Source organism: Lolium rigidum, chromosome 1 (genome assembly GCF_022539505.1).
Source record: "Lolium rigidum isolate FL_2022 chromosome 1, APGP_CSIRO_Lrig_0.1, whole genome shotgun sequence".
NCBI classification, from domain to species: domain Eukaryota; kingdom Viridiplantae; phylum Streptophyta; class Magnoliopsida; order Poales; family Poaceae; genus Lolium; species Lolium rigidum.
This window is the reverse complement of record NC_061508.1, coordinates 354220581-354242737: the sequence shown is the minus strand read 5'-3', so window position 1 is coordinate 354242737 and position 22157 is coordinate 354220581. Positions and strand designations below refer to the sequence as shown.

Below are 22157 nucleotides of genomic sequence, written 5' to 3'. Positions count from 1 at the left end.
TAATGCGTAATCTCACGCTTTTGAAACCCCACGAGTCAAAGAGGCTCAGGATATCAAGCTAGTTGGTCATCCCACAACAAACAAACTTGTCCGGTAGTGCATCAGAGAAACCTCATAGTACTACTCAACATCGGCTAGTTCGTTCCAGTGTCTTGTTTGTGCCTAGTTTCATAGAACCAAGTCGAAATAGGGGAAGAAATTGTTTTTTTACCTAGGGCTCTGGCGGCGCCAGGGCGACTAGGTTTTTCTTCCTCCATCGCTGCCCTTCGCCAGTTGGAGTTCCTTCTAGGCTTCGGTCCAGATCTGATCCTTCTCTAGGGTTTTGGTGGGCTTCCAGATGGAGGCATCGTCGACGAGTTTAGGCAATCAAGATACTATTGCTGGTGCGAAACGGACTGAGGGAACTGATGGTCCGCTCCAGCATCTAGGGATTGAGGAGGATGAGTTCGACGATCTGGTGTACGAAGACATGGATGGTGTGCCGAAGGAGGGAATTAAGTGGATGGCTCTAGCTAGGGTTCATACAACGAATTTCTTCAGCCCGAGTGACATAGGCATCCCCAATGAGCCTGCCGAAGAAGGTACCCGGGGTTTACTGAAGGCCCATGACTCGAAGAATACAAAGCCCGGAAGCCCAATAAGGTGTCGATAGGGAAGATAGAGATATATTAGGAATAAAGATTTGTAACTATACGGGACGAACTCAAAGAGTCTCCCGCTGTTTGTAACTTGTGCATCACGAAACCCTCGGCTCCACCTCCTATATAAGGGGGAGTCGAGGGAGAAAGAAAGCATCGATTTTATTGTCAACACAACCCTAGTTTTCTAGCAGTCGAGCACCTTTTCGGCTGAAACCTTTGAGATCTACTTGCCCTCTACTTTCCACGAAACCCTAGTCTACAACTTGTAGGCTTTGACAAGTTAATACCTTGTCACCGAGTACCTTTGAACAACACATGAAAGCAGCGTGGAGTCCATCACGTGATGTGACCTTTCAGCATCTTGAAGGTAATTTATTTACGATTCAGTGTTATTGTCTTGGAGATTGGCTAAAAGTGGAAAGGAGGACCCTGGTTGTTCCGTCAGTCAATAGTGTGTATTGAACCATACGATGGAATGTCAGATGTAGAGGCTATTGATCTAAATTTATTCACAACTTGGATCCAAGTCCATAAGGTGCCTGTGGGATATCACAATGATACTCCGCTGACTAATCTGATGGAAAAGAAAGTGGGTGAAGTCATAGAAACCCAAACCAATGTGCAAGGTGCGGTTAATTTTGTTAGGGTAAAACCAAGCTGGATGTGAGAAAGGTGCTGGAACGTGTGTCTCGATGAGTAGAGGAGGTAAACGAGAGATTTTTCAGCTGAAGTATGAAAAATGCCGAGCTTCTGTGCTGCTTGTGGATTTATTGGGCACTCACATCTCGAGTGTGGAACGGAAGAACACGATGAAGATAATCTGAAGTGGGGAGATTGGCTTAAGGCGGATTGGGATTCTTGGCATGGTAGAGGTACTGCTGGTTTCCGTGGCAGAGGGAGAGAATCACGAGGCGGTCGCTCACCTGATAACAATAGGGCAGGAGGAGAAAGAAATGCACGAGGGCGTGGAGCGCTAAATCAGTCTAGTTGGAGGTTTAATGCGTTAGCCTTCGTCGATGGAAAAGCGGTACCTGATGAGCTTAACGATACTGCTAGTAGTCCTCTAAAAGGAACTGATGGTGATATGGATGATAAAGAGATTCCAAATGCGGGCTCGAAAAGAAATTTGATGGATGATTTTAATAGTGAAACTGTTAGTGGAGCCAATGGTGTGGGTAAAGATATTATTACACCCATGATTCCTGAAGAGGTAGAATCCAATCCAGATGGAAGCATTATCTTGACAAAGAAAAAGGAAGGTAACAAAAGATCGAAGACTGGAGCAGACTCCTCTTCACTAGGATCGGCGAGCTATTTTGAGGAGCCTGTCCGGTCGCAATGAGGATCCTAGTCTAGAATTGTCGCGGGTTGGGTAATGCCGTGGAAATTCGAGCCCTTATGGACGTCGTCAGACGCCATAAACCGGATGTTATTTTTCTCTTGGAAACACATCTTGATAATAGTTACCCAGCTGAGAGCCTTCGTCGTCAGACAAGTACGGATCACAATATTATTCAGGAAAGTGATGGAAGGAAAGGCGGGTTGATGAATACTAGTCCAATGGGCTCGTAGTATAGAGTTAATATCCACTCCTGATTGTAGGGACATTTTGGGCACTTCAGCTTTATTGATCTATTTCTTTTTTGTATCAAGGATAATCATCCTCGTGTGTTAGACATAGTATAGAGCCAAAGATAATAACCCCCATCGGAAGTCCCTTGTTGCGCACACGAGCCCACCCTTGCCGAGGGGGGGGGGGGGGAGGGATCCAGTTCCTTGACATTCACAAGGAACGTTGTACCTCGAGCCCCTACATCCACCATCTATTCACATCCAACGGCCATCCCGCTTCAATCTCATCTCCCTCACGCTGCAAGTCGAGGCTGACCGATGATTTTGTCAGTTGGAGCTCTGCCGCCCCCACAACTGGGGGAATAAGAGGGGAGCCGCCCTGGCCTCTCCTCCTGCTCCTGCATCCACCTCCTAGTCAGTGGCTCGGCGGCTCACTCCACCCACCTCCAACTGCTCCATCCAACCCCCATTCGGCGGTCCCTCCACCTTCTCCGACAGCCTGCTGCGACCAACACAACTTCCTGGAGCTGGCGGCCAGGACGCACGAGCCCAATACATGAAATTCACTTAACACAAACACTAAGTTCAGTTACAGACCAACACCAACTTAACTTCTGCAAACAAGCAATGGAAAAGTGAATAACATGCACACTTTAGTACAAGAAGATGAATTGAAAAGGGAAGAGTTGAACCCATATGGTTTTAGTGCGGGGCGGAGAAGGTGGTCGGATTGGGTGTAGATGGCTTGTAGGTGCCGTTTCTTTAGTGCCTCAGGCTGGAGCCTGCTCCCCTCCCTTTCCCGCGGTGGTGTCGGTGGCAGCGACACAACTCTGCCCTGGAACACGCACTATTTTCCCCTCGCCCGATATCTGCCTGGATGCGGGAGGAAGTGATGTACTTACTTGACATGTGAGACATTGCTGCCGTTGGATGGGAATGGGTGATGGATGTAGGGGCCGAGGCAGAGCGTGCCTTGTGAACGTCAAGGCACATAATCCTTGTCTCGTCGGGGTTTCATGTTCGTCCGCAATCCTACTATATTTATAGAGGTGCGCCTTGTTGCTCCTCGCCGTTTGAACCTTCCGTCTGAGTTATGCCTCATAGCATCGACAACCTCACTCCATTTTCAGGCATGTCAGCTTCCGGTGGTTGTTGCCCAACTGTATCTGCCACCGGAGTTGCGACATATGGCCCCACTCTGATGTTCATATCCACCAGACACGGCGGCTGTTGGTCACGTCATCGTGCAGGGAAACGACTGATTCGTGGAACGACGAGAATAGCGCCGGATAAAGTTTTAAGCTCCCGATAATACCATTGATTGTATTTTTGCATGTTTAATTTGGTATGGAGAAACTTTATATTTATCCTTTAGTGGAAAAATACTACCCATTTAATCTCCTAGTATTTATCAATCTAAACCGGTAGATCTGGCGTATGGACGGTTTATATATATCCATCCCTACTTAAGAAGACTGAAAACAAACGATTAATCTCCTGGAAGCAAATACTCCAGAATATTGAACCAGACCCAATTTGCCGCCTCACTGTTTTGCATGATTATGCAAGGCAACGCTGGACGTTCTTCAGGAGTCTCTTAAAGTTTGTTCATTAAGTTCAATCCAGAAATTTCAGTCGACTAGCCTCCGTAGCATAGTGGTAGTGCGTTCCCTTCGTAAGGGAAAGGTCGTGAGTTCGATCCTCACCGGGGGCTCTTAATTTTTTTCGCTATTCGAGAATTGTAATTCAGGTTTTGCCTATGGTCCGGTACCGTCTGACTCAATCATTTGGTCTTGGGTCAATTTGGGAAGGAAATGGTCATTTTCAACTACTCCCTCCGATTTATACTATTTGATTTTTTGCCTATTCGAGTGTAGTTCAGGTTTTGCCCAGGATCCGGTACGTCCGATTCAATCATTTGTTCTTGGTTCAATTTCGGAACGGAAAGGCTCATTTTCAACTACTCCCTCAGATTTATACTATTTGATGCTAATATAGATGCATGCGGACACATTTTAGTTGTAGATGCATCTATTTTAGCATCAAGTAATATAGATCGGAGGGACTAATAAAATGATGATGTGTATGAGTAGTAAATGACTATACAACAACTATTTGTTTTAAAGCTTAAAAATAACTATTTGTTTTACAATTCAGGAACATACACCTTTTCGTAGCCAATCAAAAAATTACAGCCGTAAAACTGAAAACATGCTCAATGAATAAGACTATTTTTTTTTGTATGTATAGTCACGGAACATACAAATTTCAGGCAACCTTGAGTCCTTCATTTTTATTGTTTAGTAGCCATTGGGTTCTAACGGCTCCTGCCTAGGAGAGAAAAAGGCCCATGAAAGGAAATGCCTAGAAAACAAAATGTGCATTTCTCTAAGCCCACACAAACAGTTGGAACAAATCTTTTAGAATGAAGAAACAAGTCACTATATAATCTGAAACAAATGAGAACATCACATGGAACAAAAGAGCACAACCGGAAATAAAACAAAATTGAGGGACTAATTTTCTGAAACAATTGGAGGCTTGGAGCTAATCTTTCATAAGAAAGAAACAAATCACAATTCGCTGGAATAAAATAGGACATCATTGGAAACAAGAAATACAATCCCGAATAAAAGGTCACAAAACTAATTTTCAGGAACAATGGGAACAAATCTACGAAGGGAACAAATTTCATAATAAAAGAATAAATTTCTATACACTGGGGAACAACAGCGAACATCACCGGGAACAAAAAACGCATAGGAACAAAAAAAATCTTTATAGAACTAAGCGCATATCCACCAGGGGGCCCCAAAAACGCCAACAACACACATGCCGACGCCGTATTGGGTCACCAGGTCGAATAACCGGCCAAATCTTTTTCAACTCCCACACCGGGTGTTCCTCAAAATAGCGGCCAACCCTGCTCCTCTCCGTCCTCGTCGACGGCGCGCAACCGAAGGCCGTGCGGGACTTGCACATGCTCCCAACAGGATGCACTGCAGGACCTCGCACAGCTGGGCAAGCTCCCCATCGAGGGATCTACACATGCGGCTGCAGACGGGATGGGCCTGCACAAGCTCCATGTCCAAGCTTGGCGTCGGGCGGCCATGGAAAGCCTCGGTGGAGCCCTGCCAGAGCAGCGAGCGAGGGGGGGGGGGGTGGCGGGGTGAAATAGATGAGGCAACCAGAGCAGTGTCGGGATGAGGATTTGGTGGAGCCCCGCCTGAGCAGCGAGCAGGGGTGGCCAAAGCAGGCGACCGGAGGCAACCCCATGGGAAGGAGTGGATGAGGTGCAAGCGTTAGTGGAAAAGGTAAAGTGGAGAGAGAGAGAGAGACAAAAAGGAGAGAAAGGGGTAGATGGGGAGATGGGAGAGTGACCAGCGGGCCAGGCCAGGGGAATCAGACGTGAAATTGCTGCTCTCCTCGCGCCGGCACGCCCGGTCGAAACCCTTCGGATAGGGTTCGTTTGGGGGTGATTTTTTATTGGGCTCGTGATGACGTGGATTTTGTGTCAGGAGCACTGATGTGGCCACTTTCTCTCTCTAGGACCCAATAGAGTTATTAGGGCCGCCCGATGGAGATGCTCTAATATTCTAGAATAAATGGAACAAATATTTCAAAACAAAGGAACAACTCATTATACACTCGGGAACATATAAGAACATCACATGAAAAATCAATAAACAATTAGGAACAAGAAAATTATGAAAACAATTTTCTAAAACAATTAAAATAAATCTTTTAAAAGAAATGAACAAGTCATTATTCAAGGGGAAATAGAAAAATTAAAATAGTGAAAAAATTAAAGATAAAAAGAAAGTAGGAAGAAACCCTAGTGATAGAAACATAAGAAGAAATGAAAAAGAAAATTCCAAGCTAAATTGTACCTCAAACTAGTAGATCGATCTATACATTTTTTTTCAACTAGCTAGTTGGATGGTTGGACTCGCGTACTGAGCATGGGCACTCGCCGGCAGCTGACCCAACTGCCGAAATCGGTTGGGCTGCATGTCGAGTCCCATTGAGCCCGAGCCCGGCTAGAAAATTCTAGGCTAGTTCGGGCTTGCATGTCGGGCCGGGTTCGGGCCTGAGTTTGGAGCCCGAAAGTCCGGGCGGGCTCGGGCTTGGCCCGAAACCCAGCCCGGCCTGAGGAATAACCGGGTGTAGACTCGTGTAGACCAGATTCCTAACTAGTTTTTTTTAGAATAAAGATCCCTAACTTGCTAGTTGATTCAACCTCGTACACGGACGGGCAGGGAGTCGCAATGGCGAAGGAGCCGGCGAGCCTAGAGGAGGCGGAGCCCGTGCTCTAGAACTTAGGGTTTCAGATGCAGGGCTGAGGGTGGCAGCTGGACTTAGGGTTAGGGTGTGGGTGCGATGCAGGGAGCTCGTCGGTGATTATGTCTTAGGGTTCAGGGTGATGGTGGTGGGGGTTCATTGGAGTCCGAGATTTTGAGGGAGGTCGGGATGGTTGTGGACCGGCGGTGGGGGGTGGATCGAGGAGGGCGGAGCGGCACCTCCGGCAGCCTGGCCGACAGCGGCGGATACGGGGGCACCCTTTGAGGTAGAAGAAAGAGAAAAGGAAAGAATGTTGAAAAGAACGGGCCACGGCCCACGACGTCATTCTGTGTGCGTCACGTCACATCCACGCGACGTTTAGATGGTGGTGTAGATGCGCATGGGCTCAGGTGGTGTATAGCGAGGCATAGCAGTATAGCACCCAGCGCTAGCCCAGGCGTAGCCCAGGCCCGAATTTCCCCTATGGCACAGCGTCCAGCCCATGAACGACTCGTTCCTGTCGAAGCACTATAAAATCCCAACTTGTAGGTCTTTCCCGAACTCCCCATCGGCCGCCTATCGATCTGTTGATCATAGTCTCCCAGATCTCGACTCCCCTCACGTCAAGGAATAAGAAGATCTCGACTCCCCTGCAAGTGCGGCATCGCTCACGCACGTCGCCGGCGGCATCGCCCAGATTGCATCAATGGATCGATCAAGGAGACGACGAGTGGACGATGAACTACCCCGTTTCGGTAAGAACAAATCGATCGACCTTGTTTCATCTCCACATGACGGTATGTTATCTTATCCGGCGACCCCAAAGGCTCATCAAGGTGCATGTTCTTCTATTATCTTACCTTAGTAAGCCTAAAATTCATGTCGTGTTCAGAGTCATTTATATTTTTTGTTTGTAAAACCGAAAGAATCATGTTATCTAGAAATAGGACGTATGATTCTGGTGCTGAAGATCGTATGAAGAGAATGATGTGTTGGAGAAGTTCAATTATGGCGATGTAACTGAAGATTAAGATAGTGGGGTGACGGTTATAGCGGGCATAGGCAGTTGCTCGGGGCGCGCAGGTAGGAGATGAGATATTCACGGAATGCATGTACGTAGGAGGTGGCATGCGTATGATCAGGACGCAGGTGATAAGGGCACTATGCCTTATAAGCGATGGTGGGGATGGGGTGTGGGAGGGTTGCTGGTATGCCTGGCGGGGTAGCCAGGCATGGGGCAATGGTATAGGCAGGGAGTCATGCCTCTCAGTAACAATATAATTTTGATATCATTCTGAACACTACAATTTGGATTGTTTTTTTGTATCTAATATATAATTAGTACAAATAATTTTTTGAACATTATCATGCCACACTGTAGTATATAACTGTTCTAATAATAAGATTTTTAGTTTTATAGGAATTGCCATGGTGAAATGCGTTTTGACAGAAATTACATCACCTTGTTTTTCCTTGTCAATAGTACACAGCCGAGGCCATAAGTACCTCTGCACGTCACGCACCGGTGTATATGTTTGAACAAAAGCAAAATAAGATATACGCGATCATCGGGCTTACATTATTATCAGGATATATTTAAGTGGGACAAATATTACATGTCAAATAAATGAAAAATTTCCTCATGATTTGAAAACGAGATTTCAAGTTCTACCCAACCTAGCCTTAGAGTTGTGCTACATACTTAGACATCGACTTGAATGGAAAATTGTGGTTCAAATGCACACAAAGGACCAATTTAGTAGAATTTGGTGAAAATGGAAGATGTCGTAAGGAGAAAAGCCGAATGGAGGCAACACTTTTTTATGCAACCCCAGATATACCTTGGTAAGAATTTTATATGGTACTAGATAAAGACTAAATTCAAATATGTGTGATAAAATTAATAATTAATGAAAATTTCATCAATGATATTATTACTGCAATATTATTCAGAGTTTCTACTTCGTTTTGTGAAGAGATGTTTCATATTTCAACATGCACAACCAAAATTAAACTACGGTAACAAATGACAAGTGGATTCAACAAAAAGAACACTAATAACTGAATAGAAGTAAAATCTTATGAAATATGGCCTTACTGACTGTTGTCTAGCGATAAATGCCGAAGCCAATCTAGGTTGAAGTTTCCATGGTTTTTTATCAACACTAGAAACTCATGTAAGAAGGTTTAATAAGTTCGTATCAAACATACTTATTTGACTTTTTGAAGTAGTATCATGCTGATGAAACAATGGAAACTTCAATTTGGACTGGTTTAGACATTTATCACTGATTAGCCCTCAGTATGACCATATTTAATAAGCTGTACTTCATCTCAATTAAGTGTTCTTTTGTTTTTTTATTATCCATTTGTCATTTGGTGCACTGGTTTTAGCTTTTGTGCATGTCAAAATATCATTACTACGTCAAGTATAGCTTGTAAGTAATATTGAAGGATGAATATCATGTATGAAACTTCATTAGTTATTAATTCATATATATTTTAATTTAGTTTTTCTTGGGTAACCTAATATTCTTCCAAAGGAATATTAAGACTTGCAGAAATAAGTGTTGAGTGCATTCGTTTTCTCTTATTATGACACCTATTTCCTGAAATAAACTAAATTTGCCCAAGTGTGTGCATATGAGCCGTAACTTGCCTTTAGGTTGATGTCAATATATGTATCATAGCTGTAAGGCTAGGATGCGTCCAGCTTGAAACCTTGTCCTCAGATCCCGATTAGGTCAATTTTCACTTAGTTGACTCTTAAGATTTATCCCACTTTGTTTTGTTGCGATAATATTGCTAGCATGATAATTGCTTATATCTTCTCCCATTTTTACATAACCACCGCTGCGTGATATGCTTAGCTATTTGTCTCCTCGGTTCCTTACTATTGATAAGGAAAGATTGTAAGCTATGTTATTTATTTTGAAATGTGTTTCATCATGACAATTTTATATATAACTAGAAACCATATTATTGAACATGTACTAATTGGACTATTGTATGATAACTTATTCGGAAAGTTATTTTTACTAGTTATATATAAGATGCAAAGTGGTTGCTTCCATCAATATTTCGCTAACATTTCAGCAAAGAGGTGTTTTAACAATAACAGTTTTGTAAGTTCTAGTTCCAGAGAATGATACAAAACCAAACTGCAGGGGGGAAGGGTATAGGCAGGGTATCAAAAAGGGGGGATGTTGTGCAAGTCCTTATAAAAAAATTAATAAGAATAAAGTCATATTAAATTTTATATTTGGCCATCATATGTGCAGAGCAACCTTTACTCCTCCCTATTCCAGAGAATGGGTATGGCTTGCTTTGTGTTGGTTTCCGTTAAAGTTCCCAAAAAGGCGTTTCTTCTTTCAGTGTTGTTAAAATTACCAAATCTTCGATGGATAGAAGTCATATTTTTCATTTCTGGATACTTATTTTTCAGGATCTATAATATTTTCGTATGTCATTAAAAACAATCGGGCATGCTGGTACTGAGTTACCATCACTACATAGACAACTTTGTTTCATCTTGGCAAATTCCTGTGGCAGTGACTATTCTGGTTTCATAACATTTGAATACTACACGTGCATTTTCCTTTTATCATAATGTGATTTCACTTCAGTTTGGCTACTATATATGGTTGCACAGCACTGAAGCTAAGTACTTAGCATATAGATTATCTCTACTTTATCTCTCCAATTGGAAGTGAAATCACATTATCAGAACTGACATCTATGTAATTAGAGCTTAACCTTTATATCTGGTGTTAGTGCAAATGTGATTTCACTTACGATTGGATGCACACCGAGGCTAAATGTGTGTATGTCTTAAAGCATGGGCTGACTCCCCTCTGCACCTTTGCTAATCTATTTACTTGTTGGCTGTCATTATGTTGTACCTCAGTCAGTGTTTGTCTCTTATGTTCATCGCAACTCTTCCCCCCTTTTGTCTGCTTGTGTGCTCTTGGTTATTTGTTTTTTGTGACCTTGTTTTCTTGTTTCAACATTCATATCAGATTGGATGCACATAAAGGTACAAGTTAGCTTCCTCTTTGTGCGAACATATTTAGTCTCTGTATTTCTACTATACTAATTTATAAATGTATAAGGAAAGGATTTTCCTTTATTTTAGTAATTTCTAAGCAGGAATGTCCATGGCCATTTCAGAATCATCAGCTGAATTAAATATGAACACTATTTTAGGTGAAATTCTTAAAGATAGACCATACGGTGAAGTCGAAAAGCAAAGTTATCTTCTTTCAACGCTGCACAATAATTGTTTGTTTTTCTGCTATTTCCTAATTGTATGTATGTATGACGTACACATAAAAATTTGCATTCAGATAAAGTGTGAGCTGAGGATAAGAGAGAAGGAACGCATCGTTTAGATGATTTATAGGTTAGAAAAAGTAATGCAGTTTTAAAAGACACTCTTATTCTCCAATCAACACATCAACCTGGTCAACCTGCAAGAAAGTCCTAATGATTTTTTTAAGGTTTGGAAAAATAATGCAGTCTTTATACAGGTGCCCTTGTGGGTTAATCTAGCCAAAAACAATAAGAAATCTTTACTCGTTGCTTATTTTCTGAATGTCATGTGTTATCTGCTATTTACTCGTTGCAAACTGGGTCTTTTTGCTTCCTGTAGCACATAATTTTATGAGAAAATGTCTGGGTTGATCACTATTGTGTTGTTCGGCAGAAGTTTTGAGATTGTTGCTTCTGAGTTTTTCCTGGTCTGTCCAGAAAGAGGCATGATAATGAGTGGAATTTATGAACCATAAACCATATGAATAGAAACGTCTTTGGACCCTGCATAACCTATACTGCAAATCAAAAGTAATAATTTTTCAAGGAAATTCATTGCTGAGGTAACCAAGCATCACCCTACTGCATGCATTTGCTGTATCTGATAGGGATTTTAATTGTATCACCTAGAGATTGACTTCTCAAGGGCCTTCATGGTTGTATGCAAATGCGTTGCATACGACCAAGAAGGCTCTTGAGAACTAAGTTATTTAGTTAATATCTAGTTTCTTTCCAATAATTTTTGTTCAGTCAATATTACCATGAGTAGGACCACCTCTGAAAAGTTCATTGCAGTAAGCTAGATGCTTGCAAATCGTCAATCTTTTTCTTACATATTAGAGTTAGGTGTCAGTGTTATCTGCATATTGCAATGAGCTAGATATTGCTCATGTTCAATTTCTTGCCCTTTCTTCTATGACTTTATTAGTATATAGGAAGTTTCTTTAGACCTTTGCTTTTTTTTCTTGGCTACTAAGAAGCATTTCCTGGATAGATTCTTTCTTTGTATGTCATATTTATTTGAATACTAACTGCAGAGAACCCCTGATCATTAGGGTGTGTTTGGGAGGGCTGGGCTCCTCTCCACTTCACTTCACATCCCAAACTCCACTCCAGCGAAGGTGCTCTGGATTAGTAAAATGCGTTTGGGAAGGAAATTTGTTTCAGATCCTGATTAGTATAGGAGGGTGTTGTAAAATATCTGGAGTACCCTCTTTATTTTCTTTTCCATTTCAATTTTTCCTAGCGACCTGTATGATCATTACTTCTTTTTTTCAGCCCTATGTGTGCAGATTGATTCTTTTCTATGGATTGCACATGATGGACAAAGTGAGCATCGTTGACATTCTGAGTTTTCTACATGATTCATGATAAGATAATTGGAGTTCTCGACAAAAAAGACAGAAATTTTGAGTTCTCGACACAAAGGACGACATGAGTTGAAAACTCAAATGGGGTCCGAAATGACCTTATTTGGCCACATACTTTTGTGTAGTCCAATTAAGACGGTCTTCTATCTCTGTAATATGGAGGAATGTCTCCTTTGCTCCCTTTTAGCGGTGGCAATGAAATGCTCGTTACTACCGGTAACCGTGCCACACTCAACGAGCAAATCCATCACGGTGAAAGTTTATCTTTCTTGGTGTAAGACTAATGATAATTGAGTCCTCCAAATTTCATCTTTCGTTGCGAATACCTTGCTTTGCGAATACCTGAAATGTCTTACAAGATGTAACAGATATTACCATAAATAATAATTTCACTTCATTGCCATGTACGTTACAAAAGAGATCCTTATAATTCTGGCTTTCTTCCACCACTCTTTGTATTGTTCAAAGGTTCCCTTCGTATCATCCCAACCAGCACCTGTTTGAATGTTATACTCATTTTTCAGTTTTTCATTTGTTATTCAGTTGAGTCTTCTTTAATGCTATGCCTGTCTTATCTTTAAATCTCTTGGCTACCTCGTCATATCCAACATTATTCGAGTGGGTGCTTGATTGATTTGCATGGCCAACTTCCTCGGCAAATAATGCTATTTTCATCTGTTCATGCCCATTCTTTTAAAAAATAAATTTAATAAATTTAATTCCACTTTTTACCCCTATTTGCGATTTTGTGATGCTAATTACCCCAATTAATTTTCTGTGGCATATTTACCCAATATTTTTTAAGGAATGTTAACTTTTACCCCTTTTAACATCCGTCCCCGTTTTTGACAGCTCATACCCACACGTAATCCTACGTGTTTTTTACAGCTCATACCCACACGTAATCGTACGTGGACGCTGAATCAGCACACCAGCTCGAAGGTGTATTTCATATACGTGTTTCTTTATCAATAATTCAGTCGACAAAACCCAACCCGCACGCAGTCGCAAACCTAGCCTGAAACCGACTTCACTTACCGCTTGGCCGCCAGACTGGTACACCCGCACCGCATCGATTAGAATCATGCAAACGAAACAGAGGCGGAGGAAGGAATTGTTTGCGGATGGGCAAACTTGCCGGCTCCGATCGTGTTGAGAAATCTTTTTTCCTTCGGCCCCTCCCATTGATCCCCTGAAAGGACACGAATGCTGAATAGAGTGGTGAGGGGGTGAATAGGCGGTTTAACACTTTTACGATTATGGGCTTAATAAATACGGAATAAAACTAGCGTTTAATTTATCAATCACAAAACATCTATATACTATGGTTCACATACCTGCACCAATAACTTATGCTAACCAAGACAAGCAACTATGTGATTGCAACTTTAAACATGAAGGTTATCATAATGTAAAGTGCATAATTAAAGAGCTCGGGTATAGGAATAACCGAGGTGACACAAAGACGACGCTGTATTACGACGTTCACACTCTTTCAAGTGCTACTCTCCGTTAAAGCGGTGTGGAGGTAAAAGTAATGTTGTGCATAACCAAACCAAAACTAAAAACCGAACCCAAAAAGATCGAAGTGCAACCTAATTTCAGTTTTTTTCAGTTTTCAGTTAGGTTTAAGTTAGCAAAAGTGCTAACCCAAAGAACTTCAGTTATTTTGGTTTAAAACTGAAATATTTCAGTTAAACCGCCGAATTTTACATCCCATCACAAATTTATGATTCCTAACATGTCTTAATTTCGTGCGGAGAATTAATATAGAACTTGAAGTACATCTAGTACACAAAAGCTAAGGTAGCTCATTGGTTTGGACGTGTTCCTTTCTAACATACTACCTCCATCCCAAGGTTTAAGTCTTATATTTTTTTAGAAAAGTCAAAGCAAGTAAAATTTGACTAAATTTTAAGAATAATCTATCAATAAATATGATATTTTATAGATAGCACATAAAAATATATTTTATTATCTATCTAATAATATTAATTTTGTAGTTCACATGTTAATGTTTTTTTATAAAAAAACTTAGTCAAATTTAACATAGTTTAATTTTCTGAAAAAATATAGGCCTTAAGCCTTGGATGGAGGTTGTATTGTATAGGAATGGTCGTGAGTTCAAGTCCCGGTAACGCCCTATTTTGTTTTACCAAAAATTACCCCTTTTTTGTTTCTTTAAATGATTATTTTGTCCTAGAAAATACAAAACTGTAGTATATACAAAACTGCAGTTAGGTGATATTCAAAAAATCGCGCTAACTTTGGTTAGTTTGGTTATTACCGAAACCGAACTGTATTTTCGTACAAAACCGAATTTACCGAAGTATTGAGACTGTATTAACTAAATAACAATATAAACCGAACTGAATTAACCAAATTAACGAAACGCGTAGCCGGAGGTACAAGACACCCCAAATGTCACGAAGGTCTCACCATATTCTTCTCGAGCCCTCCCACCAAAAGGGAAGTCCTCGATCCACTATGGAATCTTGAGGGTGGTCACCGAACCCGCACAAAGCTTGGTGAATCTCCACAACTTAATTGGAAGTGATGTGGACATTACCCTTCTGGTATCCGATATTGGCCTACCTCCTCTGACCCAACAAGGGGCTCATGAGATTCGCCATGAGCCAAGGTGGGCCCATATGTCAGTTGCAATAGAGAAGACAGGAAAGAAGACAAATTCTTGACGAACAAGGCAAGAAAACATTGATAAAGGAAAGATAGATTAGATATTGATGTAATCTAGTCGGGTTCGGATAGGACTCTCGGGACCTGGCCTCCTATATAAAGGGCAGAAGGGGGCTTGTCGAACCATACCTACGCAACCAACACAACTTAGCACATACCAACCCTAGAAACTTTGCCTTCCGGCGAGTCCACCATAACACGGTTTATCGACTGCCCCATCGTAACCTCTTTTTCATCGATAAATCAATATCAGACAAGCAAGAGTAAGAGTTTTACCTCACCGAGGGCCCCAAACCTGGGTAAATTCCGCCTTCTGTATGTCTGGTATCCGATGTCTCGTGCTAACCTGCAGGATTCCATCAATCCTAAGCCTCTCATGGTGGACATTGCTGAGGAGCTCCCTCGACAATTGGCACAACAACAAGTTTTCCCTCAGTAAGAAACCAAGGTTTAATCGACCAGTAGGAGAAATGCGTGACTTCTGAAGGTGTTGCTAGCTGACTATTGGCAGGACACACTACCGGCGTCGGCAACAACGTGGAACCTGCACACAACACAACCAAAACATTTTTGTCCCAACGTTACAGTGAGGTTGTCAATCTCACCGATTTTGCGGAAAACAAAGGATTAAATGTATAGTGTGGAAATATGATGTCTGTTTGTAGTGGAATGAAAAGAGATCAATGCTTGCAGTAAGTAAATAGAACAGGATGATTGTATCAGTGTAAAAAAGGACCGGGATCCATAGTTCACTAGAGGTGTCTCTCCATATATATAAATAGCATGCTGGGTGAACAAATTATAGCTGGGCACTTGATAGAATAAAGACAATACATGATAAGATGATTACTATGAGATTCGTTTGGGCATTACGACATAATACATAGACCATAATCCAACTGCGCATATGACTAATAATCCACCTTCCGGTTATCGTCCGAACCCCTTCCAGTATTAAGTTGCAAGCAACAGATTATCGTATTAAGCAATGTGTGTAAAGTAAACAATAGAATTACCCTTGGATAAAACATTTTTGTTTTCTCTCTAGTAGGAACAACACATCTACAACCTTAGAAGTTATTGTCACTCTTTTATAAAATTAGAGGCATGAAAAAACTATTGAGCATAAATACTTCCTCTTGGAGTCACAAGTACATACTGAGCCAGAATATCTACTAGCAACGGAGAGCATGCAAGATCACAAATAACATATAAAAAATATATAATCAATCTCAACCATAGTATTCAATATTCAACGGATCCCAGCATACACAATATGTAGCATTACATAAGGAAGATCTTGATCACGATAGGCAGCTCACAAGATCTAAACATGAGGCATAAATTGGAGAAGACAACCATCTAGCTACTGCTATGGACCCATAGTCCATGGATGAAATACTCACGCATCACTTCGGAGGCGGGCATGGCGATGTAGAGGCCTCGGGTGACGATCTCCCTCTCCGGCAGGTTGCCGGGAAGAGCTTCAGAACCCTCCCGACTTAGGGTCTGCGATGGCGGCCGTGACGAAACTTTTTTTTCATGGATGGAGGCTCTAGTGTTCAGGGTTTTACCGAGATCGTGAATAAATAGGCGGAATGGCGAGGTCGGTGGCCGCCTGGGGGCCCACACCACCCCTTGGCGCGGGCCCACCCTTGGCCGCTCCATGGGGTGGTTTGGCCGCCCTGCGGTGCCTCCTCGTCCCGCCTCTTGACTCTGTCTTTGTTATGGTAAAATATTAACTTCGGTTTTGTTTCGTCCAATTCTAAGAATATTTCCTGTACATCTTTTCTGAAACCAAAAACAACAGAAAATAGGGAACTCTCACTGTGGCATCTTGTCAATAGTTTAGTGCCGGAAAATGTATAAAAGTGCAACGAAGTGTAAATAAAATATAGTGGAACCGGTGTAAAACAAGCATGGAGTATCAAAAATTATAGATATGTTTGAGACCTATCACGTATCCCTTTAGCGAAAGGCCGCAGCGCGAGTGCTAGCAGCATTCTGCTTGCGACTACAAACCCTATACACCGCGTAACCCTCCTAGGATTCCATGCCATGGTGGTACGGGCCCATTTGTGAGGCGCGGGTGGGGGTCAACGCCTTCCTCTTTCTCGTCACCAGTCGACGCTCTTATGGGCAACGAGCCGACGACGACAAAGGAGCCGATGAGCCTAGAGCGAGGCGGAGCCCGAGCTCTAGAACTTAGGGTTTTGGGTGCATGGGTGAGGGTGGCAGCCAAACTTAGGGTTAGGGTGTGGGTGGGTTGTTGGGAGCTCGCCGGTGATGAGGTCTTTGGGTTTAGGGTCAGGAGGTGGGGGTTCGTCGGAGTCCAAGATTTAGAGGGAGGTTGGGGACCGTTGTGGACCGGTGGTGGGGGTAGATCGAGGAGGGCGGGGTGGCGCCTATGAAGGCCCGGCTAGCGCTGGATGCGGGAGCACCCTTGGGGTTTGGAGGAAGAAGAAAGAGGAAAGGAAAGAATGAAGAAAAGAGTGGGCCACGGCCCACAGCGCCTGGGCTTGGGTGGTGTATAGCACCTCTCTTAGAGCATCTCTAACACATCCCGTAAATAGCCGAACTGAAAAGCTGGAGTTCTATTCAGCGTTCTCGTTTTTATGGGTTGAGAAAGAGGTGGCGCGGAGCAGAGCCCGTAAATCAAAACTTTAAAACATATTATTCTATTTTACAGTTTTGGTTTACGGTCTCTGTTCCGCGACAACAGCTTCCGAACCTGTAAACGCAGGGTTTTTCACAGAATCTGCATATCAAACTACCAAATGCAAAGTGATGCATAGTTCATAGTTTTACATCAAATCGTGACGACACAATCATACAAAATTGTGCATAGTTCATAGTAAATAGTTGTTGCATCTCCTCACCACCTGTATCAAACGGAGATAGGAGTGTCTTCACCATCATCACCACCACCTCCATGCGTAGCCGATACACCACAAATTGCTCCTTCACGAGCTAGCTTTCGTCTCTCCATGATGTCTACCAAGGCCTCCTTCCACCACTTCATTTGTTGCTCATTCGTGTACTTTGTGTTCATCATCATGATCTCCCTCTCTTCGGTCAATAGTTGCTTTATTGCTTTGGTTTTCTTCACATTGATCTTTATTTCCATCAACTTGGCCTTGTTCCTTGCTTCCTCTCGGCTGGCTTCAACCTTTGCAAGCATCATCTCTTTCTTCTTCCCGGTAATGACAAGATTTGTCTCGAAAGTCTTCGCTGTTATCACCTCCTTCGATTTCATCATTTGATCAAAATTTTCCCTCAACAATGCTACCTCCCCCTCAAGCTCCACCCTCTCTTTGGGCTTCTTGTTTCCCTCAGGATTGTCGTTGTTCTGGCCCTCTTTTTCATCCTCAGCATCATCCAGCGCTACCATTGATGCTTTCTTGGGTGCAGTTTCCCCGTCCCTCAATTTCCACTTGGGGAGGTGTTGGAGCACATCAAAGCAATGTCTCATTGTGAAGCTCTTGCCCTTGCTGCCGACCATGTCTCTATACCTAGCATCGACATTGCAGCCCTACATTTGCAAAACAAAGATGAAATCATCTAGGTGTGGTCACCAAACTAAATGCAAATTATGCAAACACAAAGTAAGAAAATTGACTCACATATTCGCCCACAGTTGCGCTGCAAGGAGGATTCGACTGTACTTGACCCATTGCCACCGCCCAACGGCTACATGTTGGTTTAATAACGTCCCAACGAGCTTGGAGGGATCGGTACGTGCGATCGACATGATGGCGAATGCGAGGCATCAGTTTATGGAATTTTCCTCGATGTGTTGCCAGTACCGCTTCCCGGTTTGATCAGTGCCAGAGACTCCATCCATCCCCACGGTGGCCCAAACTCGGCACAACGTTGCATCTTCTATTTCCGTGTAGTTGTTGGACCTTGTTTTCTTCTTCTTTCCATTGGCCTCGACCTCAACCACACCTTCCTCATCTTCATCTGCTTCCCCTTCATCCCCTTCTTCCCCTTCATCCTCGTCTTCCTCCCCATCTCCGTCTAGCCCAACATCGAACGGAGCGAATGGAGCAATGTCAACCTCCTTTAACATCTCCATGTACGAGGCGTTTCCGTTCCTACCAATAATTGAGATCAATTTCTGCTCCCAATTTAAACCGATTTGGAGTTGATATTTTATTTTTACCTTGTTGACCCGTCGTCGAGCACGTCGTGGGAGTCATTCACGTTGGCACCCGCCTGCGGTGACGGGGCTGGGAGCGGGGCCGGGCCACCACGGCTCGTCGTGGTCTTCGACTACGTCCTCTTCGGCGCCGAAAACTTTGATTTGGCGCGGGATGTCTTCACCGCCATCGTCGGCTTAGTTGCGGAGGCCCCTTTGGCCCGACCGGGGACAACCGGGACAATACCGGTAGCCATAGCGCCTGCTTGCGGGACCACGTGTGTTCCCGCGCGCTGCCGCTTGAGGAAGCTCGTGGACACGAACAGTTTCATGACGTCGGCTGGTGTGGTGGGGGTGGGTGGGGTGCCGGGAGCTCCGGCAGCCAAGGGAGAGTGTAGCGGGGCCTGCGAGCTAGCTCCGGCGGCCGACGGGGTCGATTCGAGACTCATGTCGCCGAGATTGGGCGATGACGACGCATAGGACGGTGAGGGCGCGCAAATCAGCGGTGGCGGTGGCAGTTTAGAGGAGGTGAAATTTCCATCGCCCGCAAACTATGGGTTTCATTTGGGTCGTGTTCGGTTCGCTCGTTCGACCCCTACAAATACATGCCGAGTTGGGTTTTCGATCTCGCCTGAAAACTATTTTTCAGTTTTGGCTCGTTTACTATCACTATTCTGCACCGCTTTTCGAACCAAACCCTTAAACTAGCGGTTATTATTCGGTTTTCATCTGATTAGGGCTGTGTTAAAGATGCTCTTAAAGCGAGGCATAGCAGTATAGGGCGCATTTGGTAGCTTGTGAAGGCCTTTTTTGCATGGGGGAAGACACAAAACAATCCGTTTGGTTGCCTGGACTCACTCGCGTCGTTGCATCTCACAGTTTTAAAAACTGTGTTTTGCCTACATCGAGAGGAACGCCTGAATCAGCAGTTCCTCCAGGGCCTAGTCCGTTCTTTTGCCTCCTGTGCTCGATCGATATAACTTGTGCAGGTGGACTCGCTTATGCAGACTCTCCCTTACACTACTACACACACCCTCTCTTCAAATCAACACAACCATACTGTGAATGAAAATAAGTTGTACATCAAAAAGATGTGTGTCTATGATACGAATCAATTCCCACAATCGGTTTCGAGTTTCGTTAGTCGTAAATCATCAATTTCGTATATGAAGTTTTAAGCGAATTTTGCCAAATTCGTCGCACACTCTGAACCGTTTGAAATTTCCTTTGAGGAGTAGGTTCACCTCACCATTCCACATTACTTTCATGTTGACAAGTTTTTGTTTCGGTTACATACACTGATAGATAAATGACTCACAAGTATACTGTAATATGGTATACTATAATATGTACGTATGTGTGAGTAAGGTTTGGAATACTCTTGCTCAACTTCTCGCTTGCCATCTTCATGGACGGCGACGTGGTGATGATATGTGACAAGTTAGAGGTGATCACCCATGGTGGTGGCGGCATGGTGATGTTCGTCTTCGTGGTCGGCAACGTGGTGATGCTTATGACCGGCGTGACCGGCGGTGTTATGGTGGTATTCAGCTTCGTGGTCGGCGACATGGTGATGCTTGTGACATGCATGAACGACGGTGTCATGGTGGTGTTCGTCTTCGTGTTCGGTGACGTGGTTATGCCTATAATCGGCATGACCGGCGGTGTCATTGTGGTGTTCGGCGACATCGTCGATGACATGGTAATACTTGTGACGGGCGTGAATGACGGTGTCATGGTGGTGTTCGTCTTCGTGTTCGGTGATGTGGTGATGCCTATGACCGGCGTGACCGGCGGTGTCATGGTGGTGTTTGGCGACATCATCGGTGACATGGTAATGCGTCTGACAGGCGTGAACGATGGTGTCATGGTGGTGTTCGTCTTCGTGTTCGGCGACATGGTGATGCCTGTGACAGGCGTGCCCGACGGTGTCATGGTGGTGATGATTATGGTATGTGAGAGGTAGTAATCAATGGCGGTAACCGTGTAGGTGTAGCTAGTGGTGGCGACGTTCTTGTTGTGCTACATCGAAAGCTTCGGCATATTATATTTAGCCTAGTCTTGCGTGTCGGTAGCGTAAACCCGTCTTGTCCGTCGTCGGCGATAGTGATACGGTGGTCTTTCCGCGCACCGGTGTCGTGTCAGGCTTCATGACAGCGACATCAGGCTTTGTGATATGTAAGAAAGTGAGAGGCAAGCTCACCATGTGGATAAATAGTGAGGTTAAAGCTAGGCTTGTATGAAACCAAATAAACTGAGTCTTAGGTTTCTGCCAGGGAAAAAAATTCAACACATGTTGTCAAATGACACGCATTTTATGTCTCATGACCCATTCGCAACGCGCAGACACTCCTTCTCACGCAAGGAATCAGCCCAGCCTATTAAACGGGCCATAGCACCCAGCGCTAGCCCAGGCCCGAATTTCCCCTATGGCACATCGTTCCCGTCCAAGCACTATAAATTCCCAATGTGTAGGTCTTTCTCGAACTCCCCATCGGCCGCCTACCGATCGGTTGATCATACAGTCTCCCAGATCTCGACTTCCCCTGCCAAGTGCGGCATCGCTCACGGACGTCGCCGGCGGCCATCGCCCAGATTGCATCAATGGATCGATCAAGGAGACGACGAGTGGACGATGAACTACCCCGTTTCGGTAAGAACAAATCGATCGACCTTGTTTCATCTCCACATGACGGTATGTTATCTTATCCGGCGACCCCAAAGGCTCATCAAGGTGCATGTTCTTATTATCTTACCTTACTAAGCCTAAAATTCATGTCGTGTTCAGATTCATTTAATTTTTGTTTGTTTGTGAAACCGAAAGAATCATCTTGTCTAGAAGTAGGAGGTATGATTCCGTTGCTGAAGATCGTATGAAGAGAATGATGTGTCGGAGAAGATTAATTATGGCGATGTAACTGAAGATTAAGATAGTGGGGTGACGGTTACAGTGGGCATAGGCAGGATGCATGTAGGAGGGGTATATGATAAGGGCACTATGCCTCAAACGATGGTGGGGATGGCCGAATGGGGTAGGGGAGAGGATATGCCAGTAAAAAACGGATCTGCCTTGGTCATAAGGTTGCTGTTACACATCCGGCGGGGTAACCAGGCATGTGGTAATGGTATAGGCGGGGAGCTATG

General features: G+C 43.8%; 1 non-coding gene across 1 annotated transcript; it reads left to right on the top strand.

Annotated features, from left to right (window-relative positions):
• The first annotated feature begins 3855 nt into the window (after positions 1-3855).
• On the top strand, positions 3856-3927 carry TRNAT-CGU. Its single transcript has one exon. It is a non-coding gene; the product is annotated as a tRNA-Thr (tRNA).
• The last annotated feature ends 18230 nt before the right edge of the window (positions 3928-22157 follow it).